The sequence below is a fragment of the Anabrus simplex genome, chromosome X (genome assembly GCF_040414725.1).
Source record: "Anabrus simplex isolate iqAnaSimp1 chromosome X, ASM4041472v1, whole genome shotgun sequence".
Taxonomy (NCBI): domain Eukaryota; kingdom Metazoa; phylum Arthropoda; class Insecta; order Orthoptera; family Tettigoniidae; genus Anabrus; species Anabrus simplex.
Window position 1 is genome coordinate 192,382,172 of NC_090279.1, and position 21,046 is coordinate 192,403,217.

Here is a 21,046-nt window from a genome sequence, read left to right on the forward strand (position 1 = left end):
TAAAACATAATGGCAGAAGAAAAGACGGGGAAAATTGAAGATTGAAGGTAAAACTAACAAGGGAACATCGGCAATGGTTAAGTCGCCGATCACGATGAAACTTGGAAAACACATTGAGGTACACGTAAAAACTATGTCGGCATCAATTTTGGGTGCCAACATTCATTAGGGCGTTAACTACGGGCCCTAAAAGTTCGACGTTTCAGATTCCGCGCAATCAGCGATGAATACCTGCTGGCCAATGCTATGCTGGCACACTGCGTACCTGGAGACACGCCTCTGCACCTCCTCCCCTCTCCACACCAACTGGTTCGCCACAACACGTTTCCCTTCTCCCCGCGCTTGCCGGCTGCTAGTTGTTCAGCGGAACCGGCTCTATACTTTGCTTCTTTTCATACTATAATTATTGAAATCCCTTAAATAACATTCCGCTTCACACATAATGATAATAAATAACCTACACTAATATACCCATATTTTATTCAAATGTTATATTTTCATTCCTGTTAATTCCGGTTAGTTGTCACATTCGTGGGTACAACTCCGAGTTAAGTACCACGGGGCATGGTCAAACGTGGGATGGGGTACCGCGTCCTACCTACGCTTTATTATTATTTACTTCTAAAACGCCTTAGAACTGTCGGTAGTGTCCTTTAGAGTGGACATACATATGGAATTAACTAAATTAAATCACCCACCACTAAATGAATCTCCCACCTTTAAACAACGTTAAATACCTTTTTATGTAAAGAAATTACGTGTGTGGATATTGGATCTCAATGAATGTAATGAGATTCGGTACCTCGGGATATCAAAACCTGATTATAAGTCCAGATCTTCTTTTTATGTCCCCATACCCCATTGCGTATTCTGGTATAAAGGAATAGGCCTACAGGTAGAATGTTTTTATTTGTGCTTGTACTGAACGATTTATTTATGTTTTGCAGTGACAGGCACAACACATGTCAATTGCAGCAATGGTTGTCGAATATAAATACATTAAATGCATAGGCAACTTTGATATGAGTATGACATGGAATGTAGTAAAGTTTGACGTAATAAGGAAAGCCTTGAAAAAAAATGTGCATTTATATATGTAGTAGATATACAGTAATCACATGCAGACCTGTAGTCTTACTGTACCGGTACTTTTGCGTTAAAGCTGACGAAGGTCTATGTATTCAACAAGTACCGATATTAAAGTATCACACTACAGTCTTCTGGGTATATTGGTAGTTACATACGCAAAAAGTTAAATGGCTATTGTACGAACTGGTACAACAACAAACAATTACAAGCCAACACAGTAAATGACTCCGTATACATTGAATCGGGCAAACTCCCCGTCAATAACTGATAGTAAACAAAAACAATCCTTGGTCTATTCCAGGGCCTCTCAGGGTGCATGCGCGTGGTGCATGCACTGTGCACGGTGCAAAAGACGACTTGGCTTGGTTGACCAGAGTGCAGACCCCCCACTCCTCGATTTGGAGCAATAGCGCTAACTCTCTCTTTCCTCACGCCTCTCTCGCTCGCTCCGCCTGTCTCCCTCTCCCCCACTTGCGCCATAGCGCTCCAAATCCGGGCTGAGTTGAGCCGATTATAGCCGAGTAGAGCCGAGCATAGCCGAATAGCCCAGAGACGAAGCGTTGATCCGAGCCATACCGAGCGGCACCGAGCGGCACCGATGCACAGTGCACGGAGCTCTTGCGCCTCGCTCTGCACGCGTGAGATTTTGGGCGTTTGAGAGGCCCTGGTCTATTCGATACATTAAAAAATAGTGAAAAGCAAACCGAAACAAAACACAATTAACAACAGGCACCATACTTTTTTTTTGCTAATTGTTTTACGTCGCACGACACAGATAGGTCTTATGGCGACGATGGGATAGGAAAGGCCTAGGAGTTGGAAGGAAGCGACCGTTGCCTTAATTAAGGTACAACCCCAGCATTTGCCTGGTATGAAAATGGAAAACCGCGGAAAACCATTTTCAGGGCTGTCGACAGTGGGATTCGAACCCACTATCTCCCGGATGCAAGCTCACAGTCGCGCGCCTCTAACCGCACGGCCAACTCGCCCGGTGCAAACGTTTTCATAAACATTTCAGAAAACGTAAACTAATACAATGTGGAAATTACAAAGGAGAGATAGAGGAAGGCTGATAGAGTACGCAAAGTGCAGCACCGGTTCTCTTCGACAACTAAGAAGACGGCCAGGCGCGGGGAGAAGGGAAACGTGCAGCGGTGAACCAGAAGGGGGGAGGAGGTGCAGAGGCGTGTCTCCAAGCACGCAGTGTGCCGCCTTAGTATTGGCGAGCAGGTATTCATTGCTGTCGCGCGGAATTTGAAATGTCGCAAATTTTAGGCCCCGTAGTTAACGCCCTAATGAATGTTGGCACCCAAAATTGATGCCGACATCGTTTTTACGTGTACCTCAATGTGTTTTCCAAGTTTCAACGTGATCGGCGACTTAACCATTGCCGATGTTCCCTTTTAAAAGAAGGACCTATAGCTAGGCACAGTATGATAAATACAGATATGACACATGAGTAATGGTATAGTACAGTGAAAGATAGATAGATATTACATTATGTACAATACAGGGGACAGCAATGAGTAGCGAAAAAGGGAATATGAAATAAATGAGCTGGGTTAGGTTAAGGAAGAATCGATTGAAGGAGGCATTCGAAGAAAAAACTTCCAAGTTCGCGTCAGAAGATAGAGTTAAGGAGGGCGTTAATGCGGATAAATAAAGTTCTTTGAATAAGAGAGGGGCGGGAATACGGAATATGAAGGGGTAGATTTATCCTGGTTCTGCGAGTAGGGTCTTGTAGAGAAAAGAAAGATGCAGGTTCAGGAGAACGAAATAAACCTTTAACGACGTTATATAGGAATGTGAGGTCGGCTACTTTCCTGTGAGTAGTTAACGGGCGAAGGTTTAAGTTATCCAGTATCCGATTGCTATTCAAGTTTCAACAATCCGATACTCTGGTTCTATCAATGGCACATAAGAATGATTGCACACGGTCAGTAAACAATTATGTCCTGGAGATACAATATAGAACAGGCCCGTCAGCGTGCCACAGCAAGCTTTGAGACCTCTGCTAGGCAATAAATCTATCTCAACCAGCATTTAGAGAAATATTTACTTAGCTAAAACTCCACTTTCTAAATTACAAGTAATTCAGAATAAGACACTCAGAATTATGACAAGAGCTCCATTTCTGGGGTCTAACGGGAGGATAGGAATTGAACTTCGCATTCCGACTCTTAGAACTCGGATAAATTAAATAGTAAAGATGACCAGAACTAGAGTCTTCTCTAGTAATTCAACTGACCGTGGCATCCTACTCTTAAAACAGATCGTGAGGGCCAAGAAGCCGCGGAATCGTCTGAAGCACCGCAGCCCTTGGATCACTTATGACCTGTTTTAATTTGAAATAAATCACATGTTTCGGCCTTTTCCAAATTAAAAATCGCATCCGTCACTAAGTACTTCAAAATGAAATCTCTGAAAGGGGCCGTTTTTAAGAAGGCTTCTCCTTGAAACTCATAGCTCTCCGACTCATTAATTTGAATTCTTCTCCCTAAGCAAAGAGGGAGTTTCATCCCTGACGGGGGGCAAATGCCGCCTTTCAGCGAGATTGTTTCTCCTCCGCTAGTGTAGCAAATCGGAGACTTTCCGACTCATCGGCCCCCTCGGAAACATGAGTAGAGGGGCATAGTTTTCGCCCCGGGACTATCGTGGACTTGTCCCCAACAACAACAACAACAACAACAACAACAACAACAACAACAACAACAACAACAACAACAACACGTGATTCTTGAATAATAATGTTATTTGTTTTACGTCCCACTAACTACTCTTTTACGGTTTTCGGAGACGCCGAGGCGCCGGAATTTAGTCACGCAAGAGTTCTTTTACGTGCCAGTAAATCTACCGACACGAGGCTGACGTATTTGAGCACCGTCAAATACCACCGGACTGAGTCAGGATCGAACCTGCCAAGTTGGGGTCAGAAGGCCAGCGCCTCAACCGTCTGAGCCACTCAGCCCGGCAACCATGTGATTCAGATTAGTGGATGAAGAGGAAAACAGCATGGAAGAGGCGAATTCAATAATCGGTAGGATGCAAGATACATAGTAGGCTCTGAGGTTGTGACTATCGGTGAAGTTAGAAAATCTGTACAACAAACTGAGAAATGACATTGATCGTGAGGTTATGTTTTGTATACGGGGAATAAATAACAATTTACTGTTAAACAACAATCCTAAGTCATTTTGTTCTGTTAGAGCTGAAAACGGGTTAGCGAGAAAGGAGTATTTACTAAGAAATGGGGGATTTACGAAGCGTAAATATATTACAGTCCGCCTCTGTGGTGTAGTGGTTAGCGTGATTAGCTGCCACCCCCGGAGGTCCGGCTTCGATTCCCGGCTCTGCCACGAAAATTTGAAAAGTGGTTCGAGGGCTGGAACGGGGTCCACTGAGCCTCGGGAGGTCAACTGAGTAGAGGTGGGTTCGATTCCCACCTCAGCCATCCTGGAAGTGGTTTTCCGTGGTTTCCCACTTCTCCTCCGAGCGAATGCCGGGATGGTACCTAACTTAAGGCCACGGCCGCTTCCTTCCCTCTTCCTTGTCTATCCCTTCCAATCTTCCCATCCCTCCACAAGGCCCCTGTTCAGCATAGCAGGTACTGGGCGAGGTACTGGTCATTCTCCCCAGTTGTATCCCACGGTCAAGAGTCTGAAGCTCCAGGACACTGCCCTTGAGGCGGTAGAGGTGGGATCCCTCGCTGAGTCCGAGGGAAAAGCCGAACCTGGAGGGTAAACAGATGATGATGATGATGATGATGATGAAATATATTACATTGGACTACCTTGGGAGTTTGCGGCTTGTAATAATGAAACAAATTTGCGGACAATACCAGAATATGCATAAACGCAGACTTCGTATCGTTTGAGTTGTGGCACAACTGAGGCCCATAATGCCTTCGTATGTGCGTGTTTACTCTTAATTGCCTCAATATCTTGGCAACAATCCACAAGAAAGAGAACACCGACGATGTCATAACTGCAAACTTTCTTTTCTTTTTTCCACATCACAGCAGCAGATGTGTGCGTACAGCATTAATACACTTAATGAGGTAACAGATGACGCCTGGAATGGCTAATTTGTCACATTGTAGGCGCTGCAATACGTGCATACTCTAGTAGGCCATGTCTCGCGGGCTGCTCCAATGGCACGCCTGGCATCTCCAGTTCGTGAGCCGCATCATGTTAGCCCGTGTTACGAAAATCGGTACGTGGGAGGAATTGCGGATACTCGCGATATTAGGTCGCCAAACGGGAACCATCAAGACAGAGAGAGTCACATTGGTTATTTATTTATTTATTTATTTGTTTATTTGTTTGTTTGTGTGTTTGTTTGTGTGTTTATTTATTTATTTATTTATTTATTTATTTGTTTATTTATTTATTACATTGAACCACGTAAATTACAAGATAATACATACATATAAGAAATGTACTGTTATACAATCAAAGATGACGAAGCCAAATTACAGATTTGGGGAACAAAATGAAGAAAGAAAGAAAGGCTGAACCAATAAAATAAAAATAAATCGGAGCATAAAAATAAAAAGATAGGGGATAAGTCATCATTACTGAAGCAACATGCAAACTTATAAGCGTTGCATAAACAGAACACAGTACATAATAAAGTAACGGAAATGCAAGTATGGCCATAGACAGTGTTATATGTGCATGAGTTAAAAGCTAAATATCACGCAGGGGAGGTCGGGGTTTGTTGCAACAGGATAGGTTGGAACACTTACGTTTTATTCGGAAATTTCCAATCAAGTACTGTGACACTGTGACACACTATGCAACTGCTCTAGACCTTCAGTTTGAGTACGAATGTCAAAATATCCGATCGTTTTTTATTGTGTTCTGAGATTTTGTCCATTTTTCTGCCTGGCGAGTACCTTTTTCTGACCTTGTTAGTTTATTTAGTAGATAATACTGTTTATAGTTATTGTCCTAGTTTTATATGAAGATGAAGGGAAAATTAGTTTAGTTCAAACATGCAATAAGTGCTTTAGCCTCCGTTTTGTTATTTGCGAATGACCGCCAATTCTGTCAAGGAATACGTAACGGGGCATTTTGCAACAGGTGTTGCAACTAACCCTGACTTAACACTGTAGATGCCGCTTGAGATATAAGAATAGCTCAGGTATAATCGCATTTGTGGTCTTGACAGCTGCTGGCTTCTCACCAAGGCGGGGACGGTTCCAATCCCGGCCAATGAATGTGGGATTATTGAAATGGAAAGTGGTTCGGATTCCACATAAATCTGGAGGTACCGTGACAAGGATCACGTAAAACTGAAAGCTTAGCTTAATCGTATTTCTTGACAGCTAGGTCGTTTTTAATTTAAAATGTCTTTATATAGTTGTCTGTATGCGAAAAACAGAAACTGGTTTGACACCATTGGACGTGGTGGAGAGAGCTGCAAAACTCGTTCTTGACAATAGGTGATATTTCAATTAAAATAGAATAACAATGTGGCAGACTCCGGCTCAACGAAGAGAAAAATTGCGTTTAACAATAAAAGAAAGATTTGTGGTCTCCTGTTCAGAAGAAGACAACTGTTATTTTCTGAATAAAAAGGGAAGGAATGGACCCAGCGGTGTGCACTAAAAACAGTCTATACTGTACCTGTGTAGACTGTTCTAACAATGAAATGAAATGTCGTATGGTTTTTAGTGCCGGGATATCCCAGGACAGGTTCGGCTCGCAGGTGCAGGTCTTTCTAATTGACACCCGTAGGCGATCTGTGCGTCGTGATGAGGATGAAATGATGATGAAGACAACACGTACACCAAGGCCCGTGCCGTAGGAATTAACCAATTAAGGTTAAAATCCCCGACCCGGCCGGGAATCGAACACGGGACCCTCTGAACCGGAGGCCAGTACGCTGACCTTCAGCCAACGAGTTGGACTGTTCTAACAATGGTGAAGACTCAGATTGAATCTTTCGTCATCTTACATGCACTGTTGCAACTTACCTCTCAAGTGGGGTACATTGCAACACGTGACACTCATTTTTCAATTGTCATTGTGAGACACATTATTATTTTAAAATTATTTTTTAAAATGACGTTTTTTATAGATATAAATATAAAGTATCATCTGATTGCTTTTAATTTCAATCTGAATAAATATTCTCTTAATAAAGCAGTACATTCAAATTATTGTTGCAACATGCCCCTGCTTTCCCTACGTTTACACTATAAGAATAAAAATAATTATAACCTAATATTAATTACTAGCGCTACCTCTGTGGTGTAGTGGTAAGCGTGTAATTAGCTGCCACCCCCGGATGTTCGGGTTCGATTCCCGGCTCTGCCACGAAATTTGAAAAGTGATACGAGGGCTGGAACGGGGTCCACTGAGCCTTGGGAGGTCAGCTGAGTAGAGGTGGGTTCGATTCTCACCTCAGCCATCCTGGAAGTGGTTTTCCGTGGTTTCCCACTTCTCCTCCAGGCAAATGCCGGGATGGTACCTAACGTAAGGCCACGGCCGCTTCTTTCCCTCTTCATTGTCTATCCCTTCCAATCTTCCCATCCCCCGCAAAGCCCCATGTTCAGCATAGCAGGCGAGGCCGCCTGGGCGAGGTACTGGTCATCCTCCCCAGTTGTATCCCCAGACCCAGAGTCTGGGCCCCGTGGTGTTGGGGTAGCGTGCCTGCCTCTCACCCGGAGGCCCCGGGTTCGATTCCGGCCAGGTCAGGGTTTTTACCTGAACCTGAGGACTGGTTCCAGGTCCACTCAGCCTACGTGATAGAATTGGGGTGCTGTCTGACGGTCAGATAGCGGCCCCGGTCTAGAGAGCCAAGAATAACGGCCGAGAGGATTCGTCATGCTGACCACACGACACCTCGTAATCTGCAGGCCTTCGGGCTGAGCAGCGGTCGCTTGGTAGTCCAAGGTCCTTCAAGGGCTGTAGTGCCATCCTATCACACGTCACCAATCACATGAAACAATCAGCGGTATTGAGCAGGTAGTGCCAGCATGCACTCTTAAATTCTGATATTGACTTATTGTTCCTGACAGCAGCTGGAAGTGAATTCCGAAGTCGTGACCCAGCCTCAACGAAGGATCTATTATATATTGAAGAGTGGTTGATGGGAATAGCGAGGGAAGTGCCAGATCTAGTGTTCCAATTATGAAATGAGGATAATAAATGGAATTTTGAAGAAATGTATTTAGATAGATTTTCCTTCCGAGTTCAATATTTCAACGTAACTATATGAAACTTCCGCCTTCTGTCGATTTTCAGCCAGGAAAGAGCTGTGTAGCTAGGGATTATGTGAGCGTCATAACTCAAGTTAAATGCAAATCGACCGGGCGAGTTGGCCGTGCGGTTAGGGGCGCAAGGCTGTGAGCTTGCATCCGGGAGATAGTGGGTTCGAATCCCACTGTCGGCAGCCCTGAAGATGGTTTTCCGTGGTTTCCCATTTTCACACCAGTTAAGACCACGGCCGCTTCCTTCCCATTCCCAGGCCTTTCCTATCCCGTCGTCGCCATAAGACCTATCTATGTCCGTGCGACGTAAAGCAAATAGCACAAAAAAAATGCAAATCGAAGACTAGAATTCAATGCTCGTTGAGGTTTCGTAGTTGGTTCACGGGAACCTGAATATGAAAGATGCGCGTCCTAAGGCCTACTTTGTAAGATCATTTATCTAAGAAATTATCTGTTCCAAGTCTACCTAATTTCGCGCACATTTTAATATAAACTGCGGCAAAATCATGCGTGATATCAGTTATATATCTTCCTTACGCTGAGTTTCATCTGCGTGTATTAAACCTTAACGCCGTGTTACACGTTACTACTCATTTTCTTTCATCAAGAAGGTTAAAGTCGCGGTTAAGTTACACCCCTCCTCCCCGCATCTTCCACCAGGGATAAACTGTTAACTGGGCTAATAACAAAATAGCCACTGTATAAAGATCATGCGTTGGATTCAGAGGTAGATATGTTAAATGGTGTTCCTAACAGAAATAACGATAAAATATTTTCAAAATCTACCCGAGATGGAATTTGGAGACAAGTGTTCGATTCAATATATTGAAAGGTGGAAACTCACTCACGGCCTATGCAACTACCACGAATATGATGAGACGAGGCCTCTTTGATAAAAGAGCTTCCTATACAGTATGTCTGTGTCATGGCTATCCATCAATCCTTCACATCGCAAACTGCAAGATCGCCGCGACTATCTGTAGCCTACTCTAACGCCCCTCTTCGATATCTCTGTCATGGCCATCCTACAGTACTTCACATCACAGCCTGCACGGTTGCTAGGTAACTTTGCATCACACATTTTGTATCGCTAATTTCTTGACGCAAATTTTCAGATGACCCCCTCCTCCTCCACCACCAGCCATAAGACGTGTTCATGTAAAATACGTTTTAACACATTAGTTCAACTAATTGAAACCTCACATTCGCATTTGTTTTAAAATTATTATTATTATTATTATGATTATTATTATTATTGCCGCAGATGCAGGAAAAATGTTTTAGGTAATAACGGAAGATAAACGAGTCATCATATTGATAGTACGTTTCTATAATGTGGAGTCAAAGGATGAGTAAAACCTTTATTCAGGGGTTTATTGATGTACACAAAATCCGACAAAGGGAAAAACGAAACCTCTATTCCCTTTGCGAAAATCAAATGATCATAAATATATCCCCCGGTCATGGCAATCCATCAACGACTGCTAGTTTCCACCCATAAGACATAGCCAGCACGGTTGCTAGGTAACATTGTCTGAGCATCCATCCATACGTTACATCACTACCCGCACGGTTACTATGGTTACACTTCCGTCACATATTTTCTAGTATCACTTTACACATATTTTCGGATGTATCCCAGCCATAAGACATATTTAGCCCCGGCCGTCTGCAGTACACGGCAACAAGAAAGCCGTAAGTTAGCTCGGGTGAAAACATGCCAAGGTCAGGTATCAAATAATTGCCAGATTCAAGAAGTGAAATACTGTAGTCTACTAATAGAGGGATGACAAAAGGATGGATTGTGAACAAGTCCAGCACAGGTCTTCCGTGACTTACAACTTCGCGGGAAGATTGAACCGTTGTTGTTATTTTTTAACGGGATAATATTTATTTATTATTTATTTAATTAATTAATTAATTAATTTATTTATTTATTTATTTGCATAAGTTGTGGGGAAATTATTTAAATATGTATTGTGTACATATAATTTCTGTCATTTTAAATGATAGTCTTAAAGCTATGAGCGTCGAGTTTCATGTATGTATTCTAATTGTTTGTTCTGGTAGCTTCCAGTAAGGAAACATTTCCTTTCACCCCTGATAGCGTCATAAGAGCATTACCTTCTTGGCAGAAGGTGCTGTAACTGGGTAGGTCGGTGTTGACTTCGCAGTGCTATCTCACTTCCCCTGTAGCATGCTCCACCTGAAACACAAAGATAACCCTTACAATGAAGTGCACGCTGCTCTACCTAGTTGCGACCTCTCGCTTTCAACATGAGGAGATGCTGGAGTGTAAAGAAGGAAGAGCCCTGGGCTAAGGTATGAACCCTGTGGAACCCTTCATTATCGCACAGCTTGCGTTCTCACGAAATAAAAATTAATTAATTTGAAGAGGTCGCTGTGCCTCTTATATAGTAAATATTAAGAAGTGTTGCTAGGTAATAAGCGCTAGGTAAAAGTACATGTAGGTAAAGCAAAAGAAGAGGGAATAAACATGCTCAGTAGTCTTGAAGGAGTCTTGGGTTTACCACCCGCCTACTACTCAGCTCCAAAGTCTGCATATTATGGATTGGCACGTGACCAGCACAACAAATCCTCTCGACCGCTATTCTTGGATTTGTAGGCCGGGGTATGGGTAATGATAGTAGAGTTAAAACTATTTCTTTTACTGAAGTCAAGAGGATCATTTCATCTACCGGCTATTTTCCAAGGAGGGGAGACTCGCCCACTATCCCTCTGTAAAAAATATATAAATATACTCTAATATAAAATAAATAAACACATGACTTATGAATTACAAATTTGCGTGTAGTAGCCCTTAGTTTTCAAGGGCGCGGGAATACTTGATGCTTAAAATTCCTTCGGGGTCCAAAAGAATATTCTTTTCTCCCCCGAAAAGTCTGAAATGCAAACAGTGAGTTGAAACTTAAGACAGTTGCTTAACTCAGTTTTCAGATAACCTACCTACGCAGTTCGGAATCACGAGCTCATTAGTGGACAGAATATACTAAGTTATTGCCTGAAAATTCGCACGATTTAAAGGTAGGGGAGAGAGAAAGGAGGAGGTTTCAAAAAAAAAAAAAAAAAAAAAAAGAGAGAGAAAGAAAGAAATTGGATATTGCAAGAAGAGTCTGTTCCATTGTCATTACGTGTTCATGCATTGCATTGATTTATTTGCATGTCAAGAAAACCTATCAGGGTAAGGTGGAATCAAGAATTCATTAGGGGGTGGGGGAGTGAGTGGCGAGTCTACAAGGCCTAGGTCCGTCTGTTGCTATGTGTTGATGGATGCAATATGTTTGCATGCGTCTTTTGGTACAGAAAAAATCCCCAAGAGCCTTGTCTACCAAGCAACTGCTGATAACGAGGTGTCGTGCGGTTGGCGCGACGAATCCTCTGAGGGGTTGTTCTTGTCTTTCTAGACCGGGGCCGCTGTCTCACCCTCGGATAGCTCCTAAATTGTAATCACGTAGGCTGGGCGGACCTCGAACCAGTGTTCAGGCTCAGGTAAAATCCCGGGGTCTTCTGGTAAGAATCAGTCACTCTACCCCTAGACCGCGGAGCCAGCAGTCATCAGCAACACGCAACAGAAATTGCTTGCGTTGAGGCAGTGAACAAGTTCATCTACTTGGGAACACGAATTTCAAAAGCTGGTAGCTGCTCGGAAGAAATCAGAAGACTACTAACAATGACTAGAACCGCAACTGCCAAGATGAGTAAAAGCTCGAACGACTGGACGATAACAAGACAAACCAGAACTCCGTCTAATCAATGTCCTGATATTTCCTATCATCACATATACTGCGGAAACATTGATCATTAAGAAAGCAGTTGGGAAGATTTTCGAAGGTTTTGAAGTGTGGGTTTATCGAATATCACGGACAGAACGCCGAACTAACTCGTGTGATATGGGAAAGCTTCATCAGAACAGACAGTGCCTATCTGAGATTCTTCGGACGCATCTCACAGACACACGATGCCATGCGAAACATGGTGGTGACCCGCAGAGTAGAAGAGTGGCGGCCTCCTGGTAGATGGATCGACTAGTTGAAAACCTTAGTTGGAAAATAACTCCGTGAGGCGACACAGCTGGCACAGAAATAATGAGAATGTTGTTTACGTGCAGTAAACTATGACTAGAGATGGGAATTATAGGCACGAACAGGTTAGAATGCAAACGTATTTGAACAAGGCGCAAGTGAAATCTAGCAACTCTACAGTTATGTCGGTGAGTTGCTTAAATTTTAGGGGTTCTGATAGTTCAGATCGATAATATGTATGCAAATCTCACCGTAGAACCGTCATGCGGGTAACATATACTTGCGCCTTGGTTATATACGTTTGCATTCTAACCTATTTGTGCCTATAATTCCCATCTCTAAATATGACTTGCCACTACATCCTGTCATAGGTATACGGACTGAGGGGAGAGAGATGCTAGTATATTACTGCTAAACCATGCCGAGGTTACTAGCAATGGAAGACTTTTATGTACTGTAGATGTTATTCATGCTGCTAAACCTTGATGTCACTACTCTGACGTCTCGACATTCAACCTTGTTGATACTTATATGGCAGAGTAGTCATTCTTAATGCCACACAGTCTTAAGTATTAGCTCTTAAGTAGTCGTACACTCTTGGAATCTCAAGCACGTATCCACATCTTTGAATCTCCAAAGCTGTGACGTAACTCAGATAGGTCAGTAGGCAGCGGTCAGGCCACTGGCAGTCGGTTTCGCCATTGTTTATCTCCGCTCGATATGACGGAGAAAGTATTGCCCGTATTTGGTGGGTTGCGTTTGGTCAGTGGAAAGGCTCGCTCCCACCTAGTGGAATCGAATCGAACCGAACAGCCGAAATTTCCACTCGACCGCTCACATCTAGCGGAACAGAATCGAACGGGATTCTACGGGAATCTTCAGGCTTGCAATGGACGGTCTGATAGGAGTGAGGAGGCAGAGATCGGAGAAGTTTCTGGGTGCATGAAATTAACAAGAGAGCCGAAAGAAGACTATTAAAACTTATTTGAATGTTTATTGCGCGGTGAAGCTAACTCTCGACGGCAGCTCAGAGTTATTGTATTGCAATTTCAATAACTATTTCAGATAGCAGAATTTAACAGAAAAGTTCAAATTTACAGGAGGAAATGCTACCTCAGATGCAATGGGACTCCGTGATCATTTTTAAAACAACTATAATATACCAGATTGTGTCCTGTGGCAGGATGAAATCATTAATCGAGGTAGCCTCACCATTATTTTTTTACAATCTGCTTGACGTCGTACCGACACAGATAGGTCTTATGGCGACGATGGGATAGGAAAGGGCTAGGACCATGGCCTTAATTAAGGTACGGGACGAGCATTTGCCTGGTGTGTAAAATGGGGAAAACACGGAAAACTATTTTCAGGTCTGCCGACAGTGGTTTTCGAACTCACTATCTCCCGAATGAAAACTCACATCTGCGCCACCCTAACCGCACGGCCAACTCTCTGTAACATTAATCAAAGACAGTGAAGTGTAGTTATTGTCTACAACAGAGCAATTTAGTATACAGTAGCCTACTATTTGTTAGGAACACATATACGACAGTTTGAAACCTAGGGAATGCGGCTTAGAAATCGTTCACTGTAAATATAATAAACACTTAAATATAGATCCCATATGAGATGTGGTGTCAATTATCGTACTGATATACCGTATGTGGACTCCAACATAACATGATTTTGTGAGGAAGTCAACAAAATTTATGAAGTAAATTGTATATAGACTACAGTAACCTACCACAAAATTTAATATTCTAGTAAGTTTGTTTTTTTATAGCCTTGCTTATTTCCTCCCAGGCATTATTTTTACGTTGTTGTAGTAATGCTCGTGGGTCTTGTAGTAGAGGAAATTATATTTTTGAATTAAACTGGTAAATTTTCCGTGTCTTGTATTAATAAATTAAATTAACTAACACAAAACAGAACGTTCCCGACCGTATCCAAGAAACAGCTGACTTTCCAGCTGAAGGTGATACTTTGCCGCCAAATGTTCGTCCGAAATATCTCGACCCGACCGTGTACGAAGTTGCACGAATCTTGATAATTCTGTTCGATTCCACTCCGCTAGTCGAAAAATATTCTTGGCAGAGAATCCTGTTCCGTTCGGTTCGATTCGATTCGACTCGTGGCGATCGCCAGCTCTATCTCCCATTTAAACACATGTTAAAAACAAATTCTGTTCGGTTCGATTCGATTCCATTCCACTTGGTGGGAGCGGGCCTTAAGGGTGATCGCTTTGATGTGTTGTTAATGACAGGGATGATGGATCTTGAACCGTGAGTTTACCTGTGATTAGTACCACTATGTGAGGAACACCGTGAGTCTGTGATTATTATCGTCGTGGGCGTCCGACTCGTTGGATGATTGGTCAGCGTGCTGACCTTCGGTTCAGAGTGTTCCCGGTTCGATTCCCGGCCGGGTCGGGGAATTATAACCTTTATTGGTTAATTCCAGTGGCCCGGGGGCAGGGTGTTTGTGCTGTCTCCAACATTCCTGTAACTCATGCACCACAAACAACACTATCCTCTACCACAATAACACGCGGTTACCTATAGATAGCCGATGCCGCCCACCCGTATCGGAGGGTCTGCCTTACAAGGGCTGCACTTGGCTATAAATAGCCACACGAAATTAAAATTAAAAATCGTCGTGGGTGGATCACTATGGGTTTACAGCATCCGTGATTAGTACCACTATCTGAGGAACACCATGGGTCTGCGTTACCTATGATTAGTACCACTATGTGAGGAACACCACGGTTGTGGGCTGCTCCTGTGATTAGCACTACTGTGTGAGGGACACCATGGTTCTACGTTACCTATGATTAGTACCACTATGTGAGGAACACCACGGTTGTGGGCTGCTCCTGTGATTAGTACTACTGTGTGAGGAACACCGTGAGTCTATGTTACTTTTTTTTTTTTTGCTAGTGGCTATACGTCGCACCGACACAGATAGGTCTTATGGCGACGATGGGATAGGAAAGGACTAGGAGTTGGAAGGAAGCGGCCGTGGCCTTAATTAAGGTACAGCCCCAGCATTTGCCTGGTATGAAAATGGGAAACCACGGAAAACCATTTTCAGGGCTGCCGATAGTGGGATTCGAACCTACTATCTCCCGGATGCAAGCTCACAGTCTATGTTACTTGTGAGTAGTACCGCTACATGGGGAACACTTTACCAGCGATTAGTACCATTATGAGGGGTCGGTGACCTGGATTTTGGACCGCTTTAGACAACAAGCATCAACACTTTAGGATTATTGTTTGGAGACAGTCCCTTGTTCAGTTTATACCATTTTTTACTTATTTTATGGGAAGATGGGGCATTGCGGGTTGAATCCACTGATAGTTTTAAGTTCACTATCATTGTTCATTGTCGTCTTTTTAAATTCTAGTCAGTGGATGGATTTTGGATTTTTAATTGTCATTACATTTCGTCTCATCTCGTACCATTAGGAGCTGTAGACCTAAAGGTTAGGTCCCTTTAAATAATAATAATAATAATAATAATAATAATAATAATAATAATAATAATAATAATCACAACGCTTATACAACGGCCCTGGTTTTTATAAGCAATACAGTGAATAGCTATAACAGATGTATACACAGGAGGCTTATACACAGTTTATTAGTAACAAGTTACACATAAGCGGTGTATAAATCTGGTATAAAATTATACACCGTTCATTAGTAAGACTGGAAGAATATTATTACTCCGTGGGTGTATGAATTTGAGACATTCGCTTTGTTCCTCCTCACAACGAAGAAGAAGACTTCTTCTGTGATTTGAAGTTCTTCAGCTAGATCCTACAAGATGACGAGCTTTGAATGTTATACCAACAATGACAGTCGCTAGTTTAGAAGAAAAGGATGCGTGTCACAACACACTCAACTCACTGTGTTTCTTTTGAAATACTTAACGTGTCTTTATTGCGACGAGATTACATGCTCCTGTTTCAGAACAGATTACGTCAGTACATTACCACTTTCTCTAGCGTGAAAGGTTGTTCTCGTCCAAGAACAGATTACCTACTTGAATAGTTTGTGTGTGTTCGTGTGAGTAAACAGTCCTCCCATCATAGCCCTACAAAATACGAAACATGATTATATTTTCTTGCTAGTTGTATGCGATCTTCAGTCAAGCCTGTTCCTACTCTTTCAACATACAACGTATTAATCAATAGTATTTAGTCAATTTCACATCGTACAGTACTGGTTAAATTACCATGGAAATCCAGGTAGTACCTAACCGTTTACCCTAAAACTCAGTTAATTTAATATCTAAATACTTGCACCGTATTGCATATATTTCACCAAATCTTACTGAGTTAGGTCATGTGTTTTAAGAGTTTTAAATATTAGAAAATCACTTCCAAATTTTGCTTGCCACTTTTAGAGAAGTACATCACAGTACGGACGGGATTAACTGGACTAATTGGTTCTAGGGGTCGTGTAGATAAATCTATTTCAATACTTTATTACTTTATTAATAATTGAAGGCCTGTCCGAAATTAGGATGTAAAGAATAAATTTTTGAAAAGTGATATTTCAGTGGAAATACGGTGTATCAAGACGCCTCTTCAATCAATCAATCAATCAATCAATCAATCAATCAATCAATACTGATCTGCATTTAGGGCAGTCGCCCAGATGGCAGATTCCCCATCTGTTGTTTTCCTAGCCTTTTCTTAAATGATCGCAAGGAAATTGTGCAAATTTATTGAACATCTCCCTTGGTAAGTTATTCCAATCTGTAACTCCCCTTCCTATAAACGAATATGTGCCCCAATTTGTCATCTTGAATTCCAACTTTATCTTCATATTGTGATCTTTCCTACTTTTAAAGACACCACTCAAACTTATTCGTCTACTGATGTCATTCCACGCCATCTCTACACTGACAGCTCGGAACATACCACACCACTTAGTCGAGCAGCTCGTCTCCTTTCTCCCAAGTCTTCCCAGCTGTATTGTCATCTTATGTCTTACATTTGAACTTCAAGCTGGTTTACAGAGCTTTGTCCTCCGTTTGTGAGGATGGAACACCAGTCAAGTGCTTGTGTTGATTCAACACCAGGTGTAATATGATTACTAAGTGGTGTTAAGGAAATTCTTCCTGTTGATTCAGTTTGATTAGTGCGATGTAGTTTACAACAACCTCAGAGTAGAATTGGAAAGGGAATTACAGTACGGTGTTTTCAGAATGCCGCACATATCATACTCTTTGCTTTTTGTATAGTATTCTTAAAAATTCTCAACCAGTCTTCTGTCTCCGTGGTTGCATCAAACTCCTCTCCACAGACCATAACAAAAATACCCGACTCTGCAGCACCATGTGTTTATCCCTTCCTGTGCACAGAACTACAATCTTCACGAAATCATTCACCGTTACCGCAGCCCGACAATAGAATCTTTTGCCATTGGAAGTCAGAAGCATGTCCAGCAGCTCAGCTTTTAAAACTACCTGTGTCGAAGTGCTAGGTAAACATGCGTAAATCATCAAGTATTTTTCCTGAAAACACCTCCTTCTACTTCCTTTTCATCATTATTTTCCCCTTACATAGCATTTTCTTCTTACTAATCCTTCTCTTCACCTCTCAGTTGAAGACGATATCTGGGTATCTTGTCGAAATATATATATTTGAAACTTTCTTTAAGTAGCCTAGTATATCTGCTTCGTAGTACTCATTATTCATATATTTTTATGTACTCTACGTACGATATGTATTATGTAGATGATATGATTTACTTTTTTTTAGTATATGATACGATTCTTCCGTAATATCACTTCGTTTGATTATTTTATGAATAGTGTTACTGTTATTATTGTTAATAACTTTTCATCTTATTGTCATCAGTACTTATTATTAACGGTGTTCTAGGTTAAGACTGATTAAGTGTAAGGACGGGAGTACATCCCGAACGTTACCAGAATAAATAAATCATTATGATGATGATGATTATTATTATTATTATTATTATTATTATTATTAATATACTGAGAAAAAAAATACAAGCCGTAGGGACTCTTCTTGTGCCACTCGGCGAAGCACATCTTCAGCACGATGGTGTCCAGGTATTTGAAGAGGTTCATGACTTAGCGGACAAGGGAAGCCACAGAAGTTTCGACATGATTGCCTTCAAAACTAAGAAGAGAGGTTACATCATCGACCCAACTATTTGCTTTGAAAGCCACAAGTCGCAGCCCTAAGATGACAACCTCGAGAAGAGGAATATTTACCTACCAACAATCCTTACTGCAGCTGGAGGAAATCGACACAGTGGGTCTGATGATTGGAGCAAGGGCAACAATTCCTGTTTTTTGTCGCCAATTTTTGGAAACAGAAATCTCTCATACAACGTTAGGATAAATTTCTATAAGGGGTTCATTAATAAATCTAAGAAATCATATTTACATTTAGGATACCAATTAAATTTTGGAAATGTATCTATTTCTTTTCTAGAAATGAATGCAAAAGTATACTTTGTCGCAAGGCAGCCTCTGCATGAGAGGAAGTTTTTCATAAAATAAATAAATAAATACAGTATTATTAATTTAATTATGCGGATTTAAAAATGAATCAGGATGACTTAGCTAATGATGCTAGTGTTTACCTTAGTTTCTTGGTTAAGCTATACTGCTTAATAATGTTCCCTATTATTTGCGTACATTCGCTACAAATTATTTTCCACTTCTTGCGAACGGTGAACATAATGAAGGCAGAAAATGTATCCGTCGAGTCATAAAAATCTATGCACCCTCAAAAAAAAAAAAAAAAAAAAAAAAAAACAGCTCTCCATGCTAGATTGTGTAATAATAACAATGTAATAAGAGCACAGCTAAGAACTGACTGGCACCAACAAAATAAAAACCACTCAGACAATGTCTGAAGAGCGGGCCGGTATTTTCCGCTACCAAGTAGCAAGTTGGTTGCTATGGTAACGGCAGCTGGTCTGTGTGGAGGGAAGAGCATTCCCCCCCGCGCTCCGCTTCACCCCGCGCTAGCAAACACGTGAGCTCCGAACAGTACTGTCGTTGCAAGTAGTCACCAAGATTCTTTATCAAATATGGAGTTATAATGAGTTATCTCAGTGATAAAAAACAAAATGCTATCCCGGTTTATCCGTTCTCTTCTATGTATTTCAGAGCTCACCTGAATTGGGCTACTTAGCCTCGTCTTTCGTACTCAACAACGAGGAAGTCACTGACGTTTTCTTTCCAAAGGGTGGTTCTAATTTTACTTCGAAGATAGCCCAAACATTATTTGTTTTACGTCCCAAGAACAACATTTTCATGGTTTTCGGGGACGCCGAAATGTCAGAATTTTGTCCCGCTGCAGTTATTTTACGTGCCAGTAAATCTACCGCCGCGGGGGTCACGTATTTGAACACTTTCAGATATCTTCGGGCTGAGCTAGGATCGAACTTGCCAAGTTGGGCTCAGAAGGCCAGCGCTCTACCGTCCAACCTACTCAGCCGAAAAAAAGCCTCATTTCTGCAGCAATGGATCTAGCCTCAAAACTGGTCGGTGCATGACAAGAAAGTCGTAAGTTCGTTTGGGAAAAAGAGTGTATGGAAGTCAAGTGTGAAATCGTTGTGAAGGGTCAAGAAGTGCAATAGCCTCAGAGGAATAACACAGCAGCATAGTGTGAATAAATCACACCATTGTTAGAAAGTGATAGTGGTGGTGATTACTGTTTTAAGAGGAATTACAATTCGGCAACCATCCTGAGCTAGTTATCGTCCATATTTCACTTCCATACAATGCCACGCTCGAGACGAATTAAAAAAACAAACTTTTTCTAATTCGTATATCAATGTTCTAAGGGAGCGAATTTCTTTTCTTAAGAAAGGCCTTTAATGTTTGTGCTAGTCTGCATATTATGTCCTGCTTACTTCCGCCATCATTTGTTGTTCTACTACCCAAGTAACAACATCTACTTTCTTTAAGACTTTATTTTCTAATATTGTTGTTGTAGTTTGTTTTTTAAAGGGGCCTAACATCTAGGTCATCGGTCATTTCCTAGACTAATATTTTCTGGATCAGCTAACCTCATTCGATTGTACCCCATTACTTTTGTTTTGGTTTATTCATTTTCATCTTGTACTCCTTCAGTCAGACTCCTTGGCGGAATGGTCAGCGTTGAGGAGGCCTTCGGTTCAGATGGTCTTGGGTTCGATTCCCGGTCGGATCGGGGATTTTAATCACGCTTGATTAATTCTTCTGGCTCGCGGACTTGGTATTTGTGTATGTTCCAACGCTTGCCTCTTAATGTTCGGACGACACACAACACTACCAACCACCACAGAAACACGCAAAAGTGATTACGCCCCCTCAACATAAGGATGGGGTCAGGAAGGGCATCCGGCCGTAAAACAGGACAAGATCACATGTTCGACTCAGTTCGCCCCCGCGACCCCACAGGTGTGGAGAAAAGCTGAAGAAGAAGAAGAAGAAGAAGAAGAAGAAGAAGAAGAAGAAGAAGAAGAAGAAGAAGACTCCTCTCAAAGACTGTGCCTGTATCTTTCAGCAATTTCTGCAGATCGTCTGCAGGGTCGGGTAGAATAACAATATCATATGCAAATCTCAGAGTTTTGATTTCCTCTCCTTGGATTGTAATTCCTTTTCCAAATTCCTCCTTGATGTCCTTCATCGCCTGTTTTATGTAAACAGTGAAAAGGAG

At 41.9% G+C, this 21,046-nt stretch overlaps 1 protein-coding gene across 2 annotated transcripts in view; it reads right to left on the reverse strand.

Annotated features, from left to right (window-relative positions):
* Positions 1–21,046, reverse strand: part of LOC136886817 (glucose dehydrogenase [FAD, quinone]) — a 66,795-nt gene that overhangs the window by 2,459 nt on the left and 43,290 nt on the right. Inside the window, exon 2 of one of the 2 annotated variants that reach the window (XM_068230997.1) lies at positions 10,433–10,514. The exons of the other annotated variant lie outside the window; for it this stretch is intronic. The gene's annotated coding sequence lies outside the window, so the exon portion shown is untranslated. The remainder of the gene's footprint in view (positions 1–10,432; positions 10,515–21,046) is intronic. 2 annotated transcript variants of the gene reach the window in all.